General features: G+C 38.7%; 1 pseudogene; it reads left to right on the top strand.

Annotated features, from left to right (window-relative positions):
- The first annotated feature begins 4,322 nt into the window (after nt 1-4,322).
- LOC138845109 (U6 spliceosomal RNA) lies at nt 4,323-4,386 on the top strand (annotated as a pseudogene).
- The last annotated feature ends 12,966 nt before the right edge of the window (nt 4,387-17,352 follow it).

Raw genomic sequence — 17,352 nt, forward strand, 5'->3', positions numbered from 1 at the left:
GCCTTTGTGGTGCAAATCAGACCTCATCAAACATAAAAGAATTCTCATGGGGAGCAATTTTATGAATGTAATGACTCAGAGCCTTTTACCATAATTCAGCCCTCATTGTACATCATCAAATTCATATAGGGAAAAACTCCTTTGAAAGTAAAATCCCTTTAATTAGAAGCCATACCTCATACGACAACAGGGAATTCACGTGGGAGAGAAACCTTATGGGTGTAATGAGTGTTGGAAAGCTCTGCCCAAATCTCTCCTTATATCAGAATGCACAACATATATATCTAATGAATGAAATAAATGTGAGAAAGTCATTTCACATAGGTAATGCCTCATAATCCATCATGGAATTTGAACAAGGGAGAGACCTTAACAATATAATGAATGTGGAAGAGCTTTTCTCCAAAATTCATGTAAGTATTGTGACAAAACCTTTTGCTGGAAATCACATCCTATCCAACAGAGACTCATGTAAAGGAGAAAGCTTATAAATATTATTAGAGTCAGAAGTCAATGGTACATCAGAGAATTGACACAGGTGGTTTCTTAGGCGTATACTGATTGTGCAAAAACATTTTCTTTATTTCAGGCTTGTATAGATACAGAATTCACAAAAGGTGATAGTCTTTGCATGCTGTAAATACAATAAAACCTTTAGCCAGAAATTAGACATCAACAGACTTCAGAGAATTCATAAGGAACAAAAGTCTATGCAATGAATTTGGAAAATGTATTTCTGCTGTAAATCAGTCTTCAATTCCCATGAATAGACTCACAAATGAGAAAACATGCATGCATAGAAAAGTTTTGTACCATAAATTATCTCTAGATGGTAAACTAATATATCACACAAAAGAAAAATCATGAGTGTAATGGAATTGGGAAACCCTTTGCTATAAGGCAGATTTCCAGAAAGCTTAGCAAGATTACAGAAAAGTCTCTGAAAATGTAACATGTCTGAAAGATTTGTTGGCATCACAAACTGGAGGATAGCTCAAGTGCATGTGTTTTTGTGCCTGGCATCCAAATTGATATCTCTTTTTCTTTGATGAATTCCATGTTTATTTATTTAGCAGATTTAGAGACAAAGGATTCCTGTCCATTGATTTACTACTATATGCCCACAATTGCCATGGTAAGGTATATGGCAAAAACTGAGTGCTGGGGTCTGTGAATCTGATTCATCACTGATAACATTGAAGACATTGGTTCCTGGTTCTTATGCTGCTATGCATGGAAATGTTTCTCTAATTTCATTTTCAAATAGTTCATTGTTAATATAAAGAAATGCTTCTAATTTTTAAAATTTCATTGAAATAATTTGTGATTAATGTGTCCTAGTCATGCATTATTACAGGGTGTAGTGCAATATTTGCACACATTTATGCAGTAAAAAGTGATCAAGCTAAGCAACTACAGTTTTATTAAGTTTTTAAAGAGTTATTTATTTGAAAGACAGAGTTACAGAGAGAAGTAGCAGCAGAGAGAGAGAGAGGTCTTCCTCTGCTGGTTCACTCCCCAGATGGCCGCAATGGCCGGAGCTCTGCCAATCTGATGCCAGGAACCAGGAGCTTCTTCCAGATCTCCCACTTGGGTGCAGGGACCCAAGGACTTGGGCCATCTTCTACTGCTTTCCCAGGCCATAGCAGAGAGTTGGATCAGAAGAGGAGCAGCCAGGACTAGAACTGGTACCCACATGGGATGCTGGTGCTTCAGGCCAGGGTGTTAGCCCACTGTGCCACAATGCTGGCCCCCAAGCAACTACAGTTTCTAATTCTTCTCCATGATTTGAGACTACCAGCTCCTCTCCTTCAGTTCTTTACACAGAACCTAATATGGTTGAATGTAGTCATCTCATTATATTATGGAACACCAGAAGTTCTTTCTGCCTCTTTGATTTTTGATACCTATTATCCAATCCCCCTCTATCCCTAGCTGCTTCCCTTCTCAGCCTCTAGTAATCACAGTTCTGTGTTCAGATCCATTATCTTCTTTCACTTCCACATGTGACAAGGACCAGGTGACATTTGTGTTCCTGCTTCTGGCTTATTTCAATTAATTTAATAATATTTTGTTCTTTTTTTGTATCTAAAAGAGGTTGCCCTGTCCATTGTTTTTCACTGATGGACAGCTAGATTGGTTTCAAATCCTGGCTGCAGTGAACTGTGTTATAGTGGCTGTGTTATGGGAAAATTGCTGTATCTTTGATATGCTCTCCTCCTTTCCTTCTAATAAAATTTCCTTATTATATATAGCCAAGAGCAAGATAACTCTCACATGGTAGGTCAATTTTTATCTTATTTGAAATTTTTGTTATTTATTTGAAAGAGTTACAATAGAGGTAGAGACACAGAGAGGTCCTGCATCAGCTGGTTCACTCTACAGATGACTACAAAGGCCAGAGTTATGCCATTCTGAAACCTGGAGACAGGAGCTTCCTCTGGGTCTCCCACATGGGTGCATGGGCCCAAGGACTTGGGCCATCTTCTACTGCTATCCCAGGAGATAGCAGAGAGCTGTATTGGAAGAAGAGCAGCTGGAACTAGAACTGGCACCCAAATGGGATGCTGGCCCTTCAGGCCAGGGCTTTAACTCACTGCACAACAGCGCCGGCCCAATTTTTATCCTTTTTAAGAAATGACCATACTGTTCTGCATAACATCTGTACTAACTTGTGTTTTCACCCACCATATATGACGGTTTTCTTTTCCCATGTGCTCTCTAGCATTTGTTATTTTTTATCAGTTTGGCATAAAAATGATATAGTATTGTTCACGTTTTTGTGTATTTTGAAATCAGTTAATTTGTTTATTAAATCTTTATTATTTGAAAGGTGGATTTAGAGAGAGAGGGAAAGACATAGATAGCTTTCATCTGCTAGCTCACACCCCAGAGAGTTTCAACAGTTGAGCCTGGGGCATGCTGGAGTCAGGAGCTTCATCCAAGTCTCCCACATCAGTGGCAAGGACCCAAGTCCTTCGTCCATCTTCTGCTGGTTTCCCAGGTGTTTAGCAGTGAGCTAAATTGGAAGTGGAGATTCCTAAACTCAAAGTGGAACTCAGATGTTATGCTGGCCTCACAGATTGCAGCTTTCCCCACTTGGCCACAATGCCAGCCCCTCTATCAATTTAATTCCTCAAAAATAGCTCAGTAATGTTGGCATCTATCTCATTTTGTTTTTTCTCTGTTATTATTCAACTTATTGATGTCTTATTTTTGTTCACATTATTCCTCTCAATTGCTCTACCTGAGGTGAGTAGGGCTGCTGTGTTGCTTAAATGAAGTGTATGCTTTAGATTACTCATTTAATGAGTGCATGTCATTCACATAGCACTTCACTGAAGTTCTACTATGTCCCAAATCCTCTTCTAGGCACAGAATTTAGACCACTTTTCTCTTAGGCCCAGATCTTGCCTTTAACATACTACTTGGAATTTAGTAGCTCATGAAATCTGCAGACTGCATAAATGAATGAATATCTTAAGGGCTGTGCTTTTGTGGAGGAACTTCATAGGAGACTGAAGGAATAAAATAAATCAAAAGTATCCACAGTATATAGAATGTATACTATTTTACAAGTCACAGAGAAGAGGAAGAAGAAGGAAAGTAGTAAGACTAGAAAGTTTGTAGCAAGACTAACAGGCGCTGGTCAAGAACTTAATAAGCACATTAGGAAAGCAGTAAGGTTTCTTTTTTTTTGAGGAAAAGTTTTTATTTCTAGTGATGAAATTGGCAACAGAACATTATGAAAGTTTAAAATTACAAAGAGAAATTGTCTATAATTAATAGATTCAAAATTTGACAATCAGTGAATATCATTATTAGTCATTACCAACAACAGTTATTGATTTGAAAGGCAGAGTGACAGGAAGAGGGAACCACTGTTTCACTCCCCAGACACTTGCAATAGCCAAAGCTTGACCAAGCCAAAACCAGGAACTGGGAATTCATTCTGGATGTCCCATTTGGGTGCAAGGACCCAAGCACTTCTGCCATCCTCCGTCTCCTCCCAGGGTGCACACTAGCAGAAACTTGCCTCAAAGCAGAGAAGCTACCACTCAAGCCAGGCATTTGTATATGGGATGTGGGTGTGTGGTGCTGATAGCAAGCCCTCATAGATAAAAAAAAAAAAAAGACAAAGTTATTTCTATGCCAAGGAAATTACTCTGTAGTCTTTCTCTTATAAACTACGTATTGCTGAACCTAGATAATTTTTCCTTTATTTAACAATGACATGAAAATGTCAGTTGAGTTGGCTTTCCTGAAGACCTTGTTTCTTGAATATTAGTGGCTAGCTGAGATAAATTCTTTTCATCTCTTTCTCGCTTCGGCAGCACATATACTAAAATTGGAACGATACAGAGAAGATTAGCATGCCCCTGCGCAGTAAGGTTTCTTTACCTCCCTGTAGACTCTGCTCTCCAGAGGTGAACAGGGTCCTCTAAACCCACTTGCTGCACACACAAACACCTGAGTGTTGTATTCTCCCACAGGTGTTGGAGACTGATATGGTGCTCTGATTTATATTTACATAATGGCTAGTGACATCGGGCATATTCACATGTTTTGACCATTTACATTTCTTCTGAGAAATGTCTATTCAGATGTTTCTTCACTGTATTTTTTGGAGTTTTTCCAATTCATGTAAATGTTCTGGAAATCTGTAAACATTCAGAGTTTTAATTTTTCCTGCCATCTGTTCATTGTATCTACACTCTGATGTTTACTTTGTTGTGAAGAAGTATCTTAGTTGGATATACTCAAATGTCTCTGTTTTTATTTTTGTGACTATTGCTATTGGAATCTTACCCAAAAGCTATTGTGTGTTGACAATATTTAGAGTTCCCCTATGTTTACTTGGGTTTGGGTCTTATGATTACATTTTAATTCACTATGAGTTCACTTTCACATAGTGTAAGAGATGTTGGAGTCTCTTTTCAGGCTTCTACATATGGATAATCAAGTTCCTCTGCACCACTTGTGAAAGAGATTCTTCTTTCTCCAGTTCATTTTAGTTCCTTTGTTAAATATGAGTTGCTGGTAGAAATTTGGGTTTATTTCTATGCTACCAAGTCTTTTCCATTGAACTATGTGTCTGTTATTATATCAGTGCTAACACTTCTTCTTCTTTTTTTTTGCAGTTTATTTATTTGAAAGGCAGAGTTACAGAGAGGTAGAGGCAGAGAGAGAGAGAGGTCTTCCATCCACTGGTTTACTCCCCAAATGGCCACAATGGCCGGAGCTCTGTTGATCTGAATCCAAGTGTCAGGAGCTTCTTCCAGGTCTCTATGCAGGTGCAGGGGCCCAAAGACTTTGGCCATTTTCTACTTTTTTCTCAGGCTATACCAGAGAGGGGTATAAGAAGTGGAGCAGCTGGGAAACATACTGGCACCCATATGAGATGCCGGCACTGCAGACAGTGACTTTACCTGCTTTGTCATAGTGCTGACCCCTGTAATATGTCTTAAAATATGGTGTGATGTCTCCAGCTTTTTTTTGCTTTATAATATTGCTTTAGATGTTAAGCATCTCTCATGTTTCTATGTGAATTTTAGCATCATTTTTTCTAGCTCTGAGAACATCGTTGGTATGTTGATTGGGATTGCATTGAATTTGCAAATTGCTTTTGGTAGTATGGATATTTTGGTATTATTCTTCCCATTCACAAACATAAGTTTTCTGTGAGACTGTCAAAAAGCCTTGACAAAAATTGGACTTTATTACACAAAAATTCATCACTTTTTGGGATCATTTAAATCCATAATTTTGCACTAATATTTGATAAATCATTAAAGACTTTGAGCATTTTAGTAGGAGAAATTAAAATATTTATCAATTTCTTCAAATATTGTTTAGATGTGATATTCAAATATTGTTTAGAGCCATTGTCTGTATTCCCTCTAAATTAGGATCTTTTTGCTTTTTGCCTGTTAAACTTGTCCCTTGACTCAACAACCCTTTTTAATGTAATGTAAACTGAAAATGTCATTTCATAAGCTAAAAAAAATGACAAAGAAGGAAAAAGAAGGGAGGGAGGTTGAGTATATAATTATGTTCTCCGAATTTTTTCTATAAAACATATTGAATCATTTAAAAGCTAATTAAAATTAAACTCAAAATTGGACCATTATGACCAATATTTAAAACAAGTGATTAAAAACTGTAGATGTCTTCAATTTTGATTATCATTCTTCTTTAGAATATCTGAAAGAAATCCGGTTTCTCACTTTAAAATATACCAGTGTGTTAGAATTCAGTATTAAATCACTTTGTTTAAAAGTGTTATTTAATCTATTGCTTTAAGTAGTAATACTATGGCCATTGTAAAACAAAATCCTTATCATTTTTCATAAAACAGAAAGGGCCTTTAAAACATCATCACTAAAAATATTAAGAGACCTAAAATATAACATTCTTAAAACCCAAGTGATACCATTCAAAATTTTCAAATATGCAGGGATAGTTCGTGTCAAGTAACTAAATAATTGTTAAGTGTATATATGGAATAGCTTCTATAAATTCTTTTGGCAAGGGCTGGCACTGTGCCATAGTGGGTGAGGCTGCCACCTGCAGTGCTGGTATTCCATAGGGGCATCAGTTCAAGACCTGGCTGCTCCACTTCCTATCCAGCTCTCTGCTATGGCCTGGGAAAGCATTATAAAATGGTCCAAGTCCTTGGGCCCCTGCACCTGTATAGGAGACCAGGAAGAGGCTCCTGGCTCCTGCCTTCCAGTCAGCACAGCCCCAGCCATGGAGGCCAACTGTGGAGTGAACCAGTGAATGGAAGACCACTCTCTCTGCCTGTCCTTCTCTCTCTGTGTAATTCTGACTTTCAAATAATATAAATAAATCTTCAAAAAATTCTTTTGGCAAATAGATGAAGCTACTTGTTATACATTTCAAATAAATAGCAAACATACTAGAAAAATATATTGAATAAAATTTAAGCAACTCATAGCTATACACAGAAATTTCTCACCATAACAACATAGCAACCACTAAATTTCCAAATTCAATTTTCCACAACTTAGAATCTTTAACTCCAGAAGGAGTACAAAATTGACAGAACAGTGGCCTATGTATCAGGATACCTAATGCTAATACAGAATTATCCCTGCCACAACTTACCTATGTGACCTTGAACAGTTCACTTAACTTCTCTGGGCTTGGCATTTAGCATCCTCATGTGATAAAGGAGGCTTGGATAAGATCAGTTGTACTCTATCTTGAGACTTCAATGATCTCTCAGTTTCCAAACAGGCACCTTAAGGGAAAGTAAACCTTTAGATCAAAGCTTACATTTTTAAATATAAATATATTTTAAACTGTTTCTACAACTAGTACAAAACAACACATTCAAATGTGTACCATGCCACTTTTCAATATTTGGGAATAATTAATGCATCATTTTAGAGCATTGTCTTGAGGCCAGTGCTGTGGTGTACCTAGTAAAGCCACTGCATGCAGTGGGGGCATCCCATATGGAGGCCGGTTCAAGTCCAGGCTGCTCCACTTTCCATTCAGCTGTCTGCTATAGCCTGGGAGAGCAGTAGGAAGTTGGCCCAAGTCCTTGGGCCCCTGAATCTGCATGGGAGACCCTGAAGAGGTCCTGGCTCCTGGTTTCAGATTGGCATATCTCTGACCTTTTAGGCCATCTGGGGAGTGAACCAGCAGATGGAGGACCTCTCTCTCTCTCTCTCTTCCTCTTGTTCACTATCTGTGTAACTCTGACTTCCAAATAAATAAATAAATAAATCTTTTAAAAAATCAAAAGAATATTGTCTGGCACACAGTGAACCACTAAGTACAAGATATTATTAGTAATATTAGATGGAAATGTTGAAATAAACTAGGCAATAAGCCTTAAGATGCAAATTAATACCAAGAAATATAATCTCAAATTTCTGTGTTCAACAAGGTAGTCTCTTTTCACTACTAACTTTATACTAAATAAGATATTTTGATATTTTGTTAAGAGTAAATTTATCGGGGGCCAGCGCCGTGGCTCACTTGTTTAATTCTCCACCTGTGGTGCTGGTATCCCTTATGGGCAAAGTGTTCTAGTCCTGGTTGCTCCTCTTTCAGTCCAGCTTTCTGCTATGGCCCAGGAAGGCAGTGGAGGATGGCTCAAGTGCTTGGGCCCTGCACCCGGATGGGAGACCAGGAGAAAGCACCTGACTCCTGGCTTTGGATGGGCACAGCTCCAACTGTGGCAGCCATTTGGGGACTGAACCAATGGAAGGAAGACCTTTCTGATTTCTCACTGTATATAACTCTACCTGTCAAATAAAAAAATTATTAGTTTTTCATAAAAACTGCAGTATTGAAAAAGTTCCAAAATCACTCTAATTCTAAATGTCTGTGACTGCTAACTCATTAGCACATATTGCATTCTTTACATCTGGGTAATCATGACAATTCACTTTTAAATGATTAACAGATCTGCTGTTATATATAAATGCATGCTTTTCCGAAAATCATACAATAAGCAGGCTACATACTGTACTTCAAGTAAAACTGCCATATCCAGTCCTACAATTGTAAATAAGACAGTTTCAATTGTTCAGCATTATCAATTATAAATTCCAATCGTGTAGCAATACTCATAAGAATTTAGGGGGCCGATGCTGTGGAGTAGCAAGTAGAGCTGTGGCTTGCAGTGCTGACATTCCAATTGGGTGCCAGTTCAAGTCCTGGCTACTCAAATTACTATCCATCTTTTTAGGCAAGTAAGACTTACTATCCAGCAGTAGAGGATGGCCCAGGCCCTTGGGCTCCTGCACCTGCATAGGAGACCCAAAAGAAGCTGCTGGCTCCTGGCTTTGTATTGGCAGAGCTCCAGCCATTGTGGCCAAATGGGGAGTGAACCAGTGGTTGGAAGACTGCTCTCCCTCTCTCTCTCTCCTTCTCTGTGTAACTCTGACTTTCAAGTAAAATAAATGAATCTTTTTTTAAAAAGGATGAAATAAAAAGGAAGATGAAGATTACAAAATTGTTTAATTTTTTTAATAAATATAAATTTCCAAAGTACAGCTTTTGGATTACAGTGGCTTCCCCTCCCCAAAACATCCCTCCCACCCATAATCCTCCTATTTCCTGCTTCCTCTCCCATCCCAGAAGATTACAAAATTGTATGAAGGACATTTGTACAGTAAACAAATATACTGATTTCCAATGCAATATTTGAATACTTGAAGCAGGAACGCTAAGTACTTTTTTGCCAAAATAACATGTTTTGTCCAGTGTAAAACCCATTTGCCATCCCAATACACAAAGGGATTTGGGGCAAGAAGGAAAAAAGAAGTCCACACATGCAGAAATTTTAAGCAAAACAAAATAGAGAATGTATTTAGTTTCATGAAAATCACACAAGAATTAATAGTATTCCACCCATTTGCAACAAATATTTTTAAGTTTAATGAATGAATGAATTTTCAGTTACATAGCAGAAAACTTCTACCCTCTCCCATAAAACTGAAAGAGAAACTTTTTAAAAGTAAAAACTGATGAAAGAATTCTGCAATACATGTTAATGTTAAGTAGCCCAGCAGAGTTTATTTAGAAATACAAACACACACACAGAAAATAAATACATTAAAATCTTACTGAATAGTCCAGTAATAGTTCAGGATCCAATATGTGTGCAAAAGATTCTGGATTTCCCAGTCACTTTGTATAGGAAATGATGTGCTTTGCTATGTAGCATGTACCTTTAGATTCCTGAACACCTCCACTTTGCTTCTTACCCTGAGTCCCAGCAAATACAGGAACACAGCTGTTGAGTCATTCATTTTCTGGATTTGGGAATATCAAAGAATTAATGAGTATAGAAAGTTGTACAGCAAAGACCAAGAATGTCCAAGGGAGGTCACGTAAATCAATTGAACAAGTCAAACTACTATGAATGTATACTGAATGCTCTGTTTTTAATATGTCTTACTTACCTAAAAAGACATGAGGGCTATTGCTCTCTCTCTTAATACAACTAAGGAGAAGATATCACCAATGCTCAAGAAAAATGAATACACAGCAGAGCTAATACAAAATCCCAAAATTCCAAAATAGAAAAACTGGATATGCACTCCTTACACACACCCTGAAGTGGCAATGAAGTAGAACAAATCTAAAATTAGAAAAAATTCTTTTTTTAAAGATTTATTTATTTATTTTAAAGTCAGAGTTGCACAGAGAGAGGCAGAGAAGAGAGAGGGGTCTTCCATCCACTGGTTCTCTCCCCAGTTGGCTGCAATGGCCAGAGTTGTGCCAATCCAAAGCCAGGAGCAAGGAGCTTCTTCCAGGTCTCCCACATGGGTGCAGGGGCCCAGGACTTGGGCCATCTTCTACTGCTTTCCCAGGCTTTAGCAGAGATCTGGATCCATATGAGCTGCCAGCACTGCAAGTGGTGGCTCTACCCACTATGCCACACCACTGGCCCTGAAAATTCTTGTCAAATTAAGAACATTTAACCTTTGTTTTAGAGTGCATTATTAAAATATCTAAACTGGGGGAATACATAATTTCTTTCTTTAGAAATCAGAAGAGAAAAAGAACACTTCAAGCCTACTGTGACACCACACAGAAGGAATGGAGAATCATGACCTCAATTAGCCTAGGGACAGAATAAAAGGGAGGGAAATAGGAACAACAGAATTAAGATGAATAAGCTTTGAGAGCTGAGGGAATCTGAATGTAAAGAAAAGGCATGCAGTTAACTGAAACAATAGAGATAAGTCTGAGAGGAAAAAACATTGTTAAGTCATATTAATGGGGCCAGAGCTGTGACTTAGTAAAGTAAAAAAAAAATCTCAAATTTGTTTTTAAATTATATAATTAAAAAAGATTAAAAAAAGATGTTCAATCTTAAGTCTCTACAGCATAAGATATACATCAATTTTCCCAGGTTCTATTTGCATTTATTAACAAAGTTTCATGGGTATAATCACTAAAGTGGCTCCAATAAGTCTTTTTATAAAAATTATTTTTTATTTTGACAGGCAGAGTGGACAGTGAGAGAGACAGAGAGAAAGGTCTTCCTTTTTCTGTTGGTTTACCCCCTAGTGACCGCTGCCGCCAGTGTGCTGCGGCTGGCACATGGCGCTGATCCAAAGCCAGGAGCCAAGTGCTTCCTCCTGGTCTCCCATGCAGGTACGGGGCCCAAGCACTTTGGCCATCCTCCATTGCACTCCTGGGCCATAGCAGAAAGCTGGACTGGAAGAGGAGCAACTGGGACAGAATCTGGCTCTCCCAGCAGGACTAGAACTTGGTGTGCCTGCACCGCAGGTGGAGGATTAGCTTATTGAGCCATGGCGCCTGCCTCCAATAAGTCTTAACCTGGGATGCAACTAAATTTAACAAGGATACTCAATAGGAATTTTAGAAGAATTCCAAAATATGTATCAGAATAAAAATACTTTACTTGGTACATCTCATTTTAACTATACTATTGTCTAAATTTCCAAATGTCAGATGTACTAAAAAAATCCCCAAAGCAGCAGAGTTGGTCCGACATGATGAGGAATAAAATAAAGAAAATGAGAATTCGCAGATCCCAGATTAAAATAACCAAGAAGGCCCAATAACAGAAAACTCAATGTCTTCATACACTAACATTTATTACCTCAGATTTATTTAACAAAAAGGTGATTATTCCAGCTACATCCCATTAGGTAGCCCAATTTTACCTGCTAAATCCATTTAAAAAAAGCACCTCATGATATATTACTAAAATCATATTGCTATATGCCATCCACCATGTCCACTGTACCTTATACCTAATGTTAACAGATTTGATGAAAATCAGTAGATAAATGATGTGTTTTAACCAAGTGTGGGAAATGTCTTTTGTTCAACGTTTTTCCAAAAACCCCTCAGTCTCAGTTTGCCTTCACATTGAAAAGACACTTCTGAGGTTTACTAATCAGTCCAGCTTCTTCGGGCCTCCCTCCAATGAAAGGGGCTAAAATCCATCAAAATAAACTCTAGGCACTGTCCTTGTGCTCCCTGTGACTTTTTCACTCTAGGGGCTCACAAACCTTCTAAATTCTTTAGATCACCTGTGATGTCCATTAGTTCTCAAAGACTATGATGCAAGTAATTTCCCCTCTTGGAACCTTGTTATTAACTGTGCTGTATGAGAAATGAAGTCTCCTACACACCTTGTGCTTACGATTCTCCAAACCATGTTGTCTGCTAGGACTTTGGCCATGAATATAGGACAGCAATACCTGAACATGATTACTGAGATCTCCTTAATAAAGGATAGACTGGGGCCAGCACTGTGGTGCAGTGGTGTAATCCTTTACCTGCAGTGCTGGTACCCCATATGAGCACCAGTTCTAGTCCCCATTTCTCCTTTTCCCATCCAGCTCTCTGCAATAGCCTGGGAAAGCAGTAGAAGCTGTTCCAAGTGCTTTGGTCCCTGCCAAAATGTGGGAGACCTGGAAGCTCCTAGCTCAGATTGGCCCAGCTGCAGACATTGCAGTCATTAGGGGAGTAAATGAGCATATGAGACCTTTCTCTCTGTCTCTTCCTCTCACTGTCTGTAAGTACACCTGTCAAATACGTAAATAAATTCTATATATATATATTTACATTTATTTATATATATTTATGTATATAAATATATTCATATATAAAATATATTATGCTTTATCATATAATATATTATATAATATATAATAATTATAAACAGATAATATTATATAATTTACTATAACTATTATATATATTATATATATATATATATATTATTGAGATGACTTCAATAGCCAGAGTGTGGCCAGGTTGAAGCCAGGAGCTCCTCCTCCAATGTGTGTGGCAGCAACCCAGGCACTTGGACCATCTTTCACTGCTTTTTCAATCCATTGGTATGGAGCTGGATCAGAAATAATTATATATTTATATATAAATAATTTCATATATAATATTTATATATAATTATATATTATATATTTATGATAATTATATGTAATTCCATATTATGTATAGAAATATATAATATATATTATAATATATAAATATATATACGATGGATCAAAATGCGGCATTCTCCATTTGGCAGAAGAGACAGGCTCCAATATCTACTGTCTATGTCAGTATGTCAGTATAATGCAGGAGGTAACCCCTCTACCAAATAAGAAAAGCTATTTCAGTTCAGCTGGACATCATTCTGCTGACTGTTGACCTTATTACTGTTAGTCTGGATGCTTTCATTGGTTGCAATCCAGAGACCCAATTTTCCCATAGATATAAACATCAGCAAACATGAAAATTTGGTAAGAAAAGCTTAAGCTCAGAGTTATGATTAATAACTATTTTAACAAAATTTCTCAGAACCCATCTAATCCAAACCTTGGACAATTGGGAGCTGTTGTACTTAGCCCACCCATAATCAAAATGGATTCTAAATCCTTCAACTGCAAGGAGAGTATCATAGACATTAATGCTCCAAACGGATCCAGTTCCCTGCTAATGTGTCTGGAAAAGCAGCACAGGGTGACTCAAATATTGGGGCTCCTGCACCCATATGAGAGACCTGGAAGAAGCCCCTGGCTCCTGATATCAGTCTGTCCTAGCCACAGTCATTGCAGCCATTTGAGGAGTGAACAAACCAGGAGGAAGATCCATCTCTCCCACTCTCTCTTTCTAGTGCTGCCTTTCAAATTCATAAATAGACCTTTAAGAAAGTCGATCACTTCAATAAATTTGCCATTGCTCAGTCATGATGACTTTTACTACCTTAAATTCTTTTTCAAAAGATTTATTTATTGGAAAGGCAGAAAGAGGAGCTGGTGGTCGTGGTGCAGTGGACAAAGTTGCTATCTGTTACATTGCCATCCTGTATGTGCACCAGTTCAAGTACCAGCTATTCCATTTCTGATCCAGCTCCTTACCAATGGACTGAAAAAGCAGGGAAAGTTGGCCCAAGTGCTGGGATGCTGCCACGCACATCGGAGGAAAAGCTCCTGGCTTCAACCTGGCCACACTCTGGCTATTAAAGTCATCTCAAAAATGAATTAGGTGGTGGAAGATTTCTGTCTCTCCCTCTCTCTGTAACTCTTTCAAATAAGTAATTAAATATTTTAATATGATAAAAAATGGCAGAGAGACACAGAGACAAAGAGAGAAGGAAAGAGAAGCAGAGAGATATCCCATCTGCTGGTTCACTTTCTATATGGCTACAACTGTGCAAGACCAGGTTTCAAGTCCCCATTGAGGTTACAGTTCTCCAAATTAGATGACAAGAAGGAAAGAATTTGAGCTATTATCCATTTCTTCCCAGGGATATTAACATGAAACTGATTTGGAAGTGGAGTACCCAAAACTCAGATTAGCACTGCAATATATGATGCGGGCACCTGTTGTGATGGCTAACAAATTGGAAAACCTAGAGGAAAAATCAACAGATTCCTGGACATACACAATATACCAAAATTGAGTCATGAAGACACATAGAAAAGCTAAACAAATCAAAAACCAAGACAGAGATTGGATGAGTAATAAAGACCCTCCCAAGAAAGAAAAGTCCAGGATCAGACAGCCTCACTATTGAATTCTACAAGTCTTTTAAAGAACTAATGCTTCTCAAACTATTCAACACAATTGAAAGAGAGACAATCCTCTCAAACTACTTCTATTAATCTGACAATGACTGATTCTATCATTTATTTATACATAATGTTGAGAAAATCAGAAGTATTTGTTAGGACTTCTGCTAAAATGCACTAGATTTATAATTTTTAAATACATCTTTCCTAGATGTAATGCAGTCCTTTGCTACTTTAGAGTATCAGAAATTCTAAATGTTGGACTGGTGCTGTGGTGGAGCAGGTTAACACCCTGGCCTGAAGCTCCAGCATCCCATATGGGGGCCGGTTCAATACTCAGCTGCTCCACTTCTGATCCTGCTCTCTGCTATGGCCTGGCAAAGTAGTAGAAGATGGCCCAAGTCCTTGGGCCCCTGTACCGATCTGGGAGACCTGGAACTAGCTCCTGGCTCCTGGCTTCGGATCAGCACAGCTCTGGCAGTTGCAATCAATTAGGGAGTGAACATCAGATGGAAGACCTCTCTCTTTCTCTCTGGCTCTCCTCTCTGTCTGTAACTCAACTTGTAAATAAATAAATAAATAAATCTTTAAAACAATTAAGAAATTTAAAAAGGGAAAGATTTTTAAAAGATGTATTTATTTATTGTGAGGCAGAGTGACAGATATAGAGAGGAAGAGAAAGAGAGGTCTGCTATCCACTGGTTCACCCCTAAATGGCCAGAATGGCTGGAGCTGGGCCGATCTGAAGCCAGGTGCCAGAAGCCAGGAGTCAGCAGCTTCCTCCAGGTCTCTCACATGGGTGCAGGGGCCCAAGCACTCAGGGCATATTCCACTGCTTTCCTAGGCCATTAGCAAAGAGCTGGATTGGAAGTGCAGGAGCAGGGACTCAAACTGGTGCCCATGTGGGATGCTGGTGCTGCAGGTGGATGCTTAATCTACTATGCCACAGAGTGGGCCCAGGGAAAGGTTTTAGGAAGACATCTTTCATGTAGACTAGGCTGCAATATTGCAAGGTAAGGTTTAGCTTTTATTTCCACACATCAGTATTCATCTTTTAGCAACTATAAATACTGAATATCATACATATAGACATAAATATAGGTAACTGCAGATTTTGTTGTCATTCTTTCTAATTCTCTTTTAATGTCTGCTAATAGGCCATCTTATGGATTATTATATTGATGTTACCTTTACACAACCATCAGGCATTTCCACTGTTGAATGTGTTTATGTGTACAGGTAGTTTTGTTTGTGTGTACATGAATGCACATTTGATGGAGATAGCACTGACAGTAATACTGTGAGAACTCCTAATGCTGATTTCAAACTTTCTGTCCTCCGCAGAGATGGCTGTCATTGAAGTAGACCACAGGGCCCCTTTGCTGTTGTGGACTGAAATGTGCCTCCCTAAAACTCAAACACTGAAGTGCTAACCACCAACATAACTCTACCTGAACAAAGTGCTTTTAAGCAGATCAAATGATAGATGTGTCTGTCACATCAGAGAAGGGCTTCTGGAAAAATCGAGCCTATTAGCATCTTGATCTGATATTTTCAAACTCTACAACTCTGAGAAGTAAAATTCCATGATTTAAATCATATTCTCTGTGGTATTTTCTTAGCAAATTAATATATCCTCATTTCTGCTAGCATTTTCTGCTGTCATCTAGAAGGTCCCTGTGATTAGCAGAGAAATATAGAAAGTAAAAACTATGATTTTAGATTACCAAGTATCTACTAACATAAAAAAGATATCCCAGAAGCAACCTACTACCATCCTCCAGGACCCAGAAAAAAAAAAAAAAAAAAAAAAAAAAAAAAAAAACAGGAATGAGTCAAGTTGTGGGGCAGTAGAAAAGTGAATAATGAAAGATCACAGCAGAAGTAAATAAGGAAGGGTTTGATGCTGTGGTGTAGTAGGTTAATGCCTTGTCCTGCTGTGCATGCATCCCATATGTTGTTGCTAGAAGACCAGGTTCTCCACTTCCAATCCAGCTCCCTACTAATGCACCTGGGAAATTGGTGGAAGATGGACCATGTTCTTGGGTGCTGGCACCCACATGAGAGACTTGGAAGAAGCATCTGGCCTTTCAAATAAAGAAATCTTAAAAAAATAGAAGCAGTGTTAGCACTGTTGGAAAAACAGACACATAGTTCAATGGAAAAAATAGGCAGCTGAAATAAACTGACTTTTCTACAGCCAACCCCTATTTAATAAAGGAAATAAAACAAACAGGAGAAAGAAGAATCCCTTTAGCAAATGGTTTAAAGGAAAGTGATTATCCATATGTAGAAGCCTGAAAAGATACCCCAACACCTCATACACTATGTAAAAGCAACTCAAGGTAAATTAAAAGTCTAAATATAAAACCAAAACCTTGAGAGCTTGTTTTGAGGTTCTAGCAGGGGAGCGCAGCTACTCGTATACCCTTGACCGAAGACCGGTCCTCCTCTAGCGGGGAAGGTCGTCCTCTTCGACCGAGCACACAGCTTCAGGAGGGACGCACGTGGATTGGTGAGGGAGGAAGGGGACACCCGCCTAGCCAGCCAGATCAGCCGAAGCAACCCTGGCGATCAATGGGGTGACAGATGTCGCAGCCAGATCGCCCTCACATCCTGAGTTCATGCCGGAGCTGAGGGAAAGAAGCAATGCCGTCGGATCTGGCCGCTCTGCGGGAGTCTGAGGAACAACTCGCACCAGGTGGCCGCCGTTCCGTTGTCATGGGTAAAGGAGACCCCAACAAGCTGAGGGACAAAATGTCCTCCTATGCCTTCTTCGTGCAGATGTGCCGGGAAGAGCACAAGA

This window comes from Oryctolagus cuniculus, chromosome 13 (assembly GCF_964237555.1).
Source record: "Oryctolagus cuniculus chromosome 13, mOryCun1.1, whole genome shotgun sequence".
In the NCBI taxonomy this organism is placed as follows: Eukaryota; Metazoa; Chordata; class Mammalia; order Lagomorpha; family Leporidae; genus Oryctolagus; species Oryctolagus cuniculus.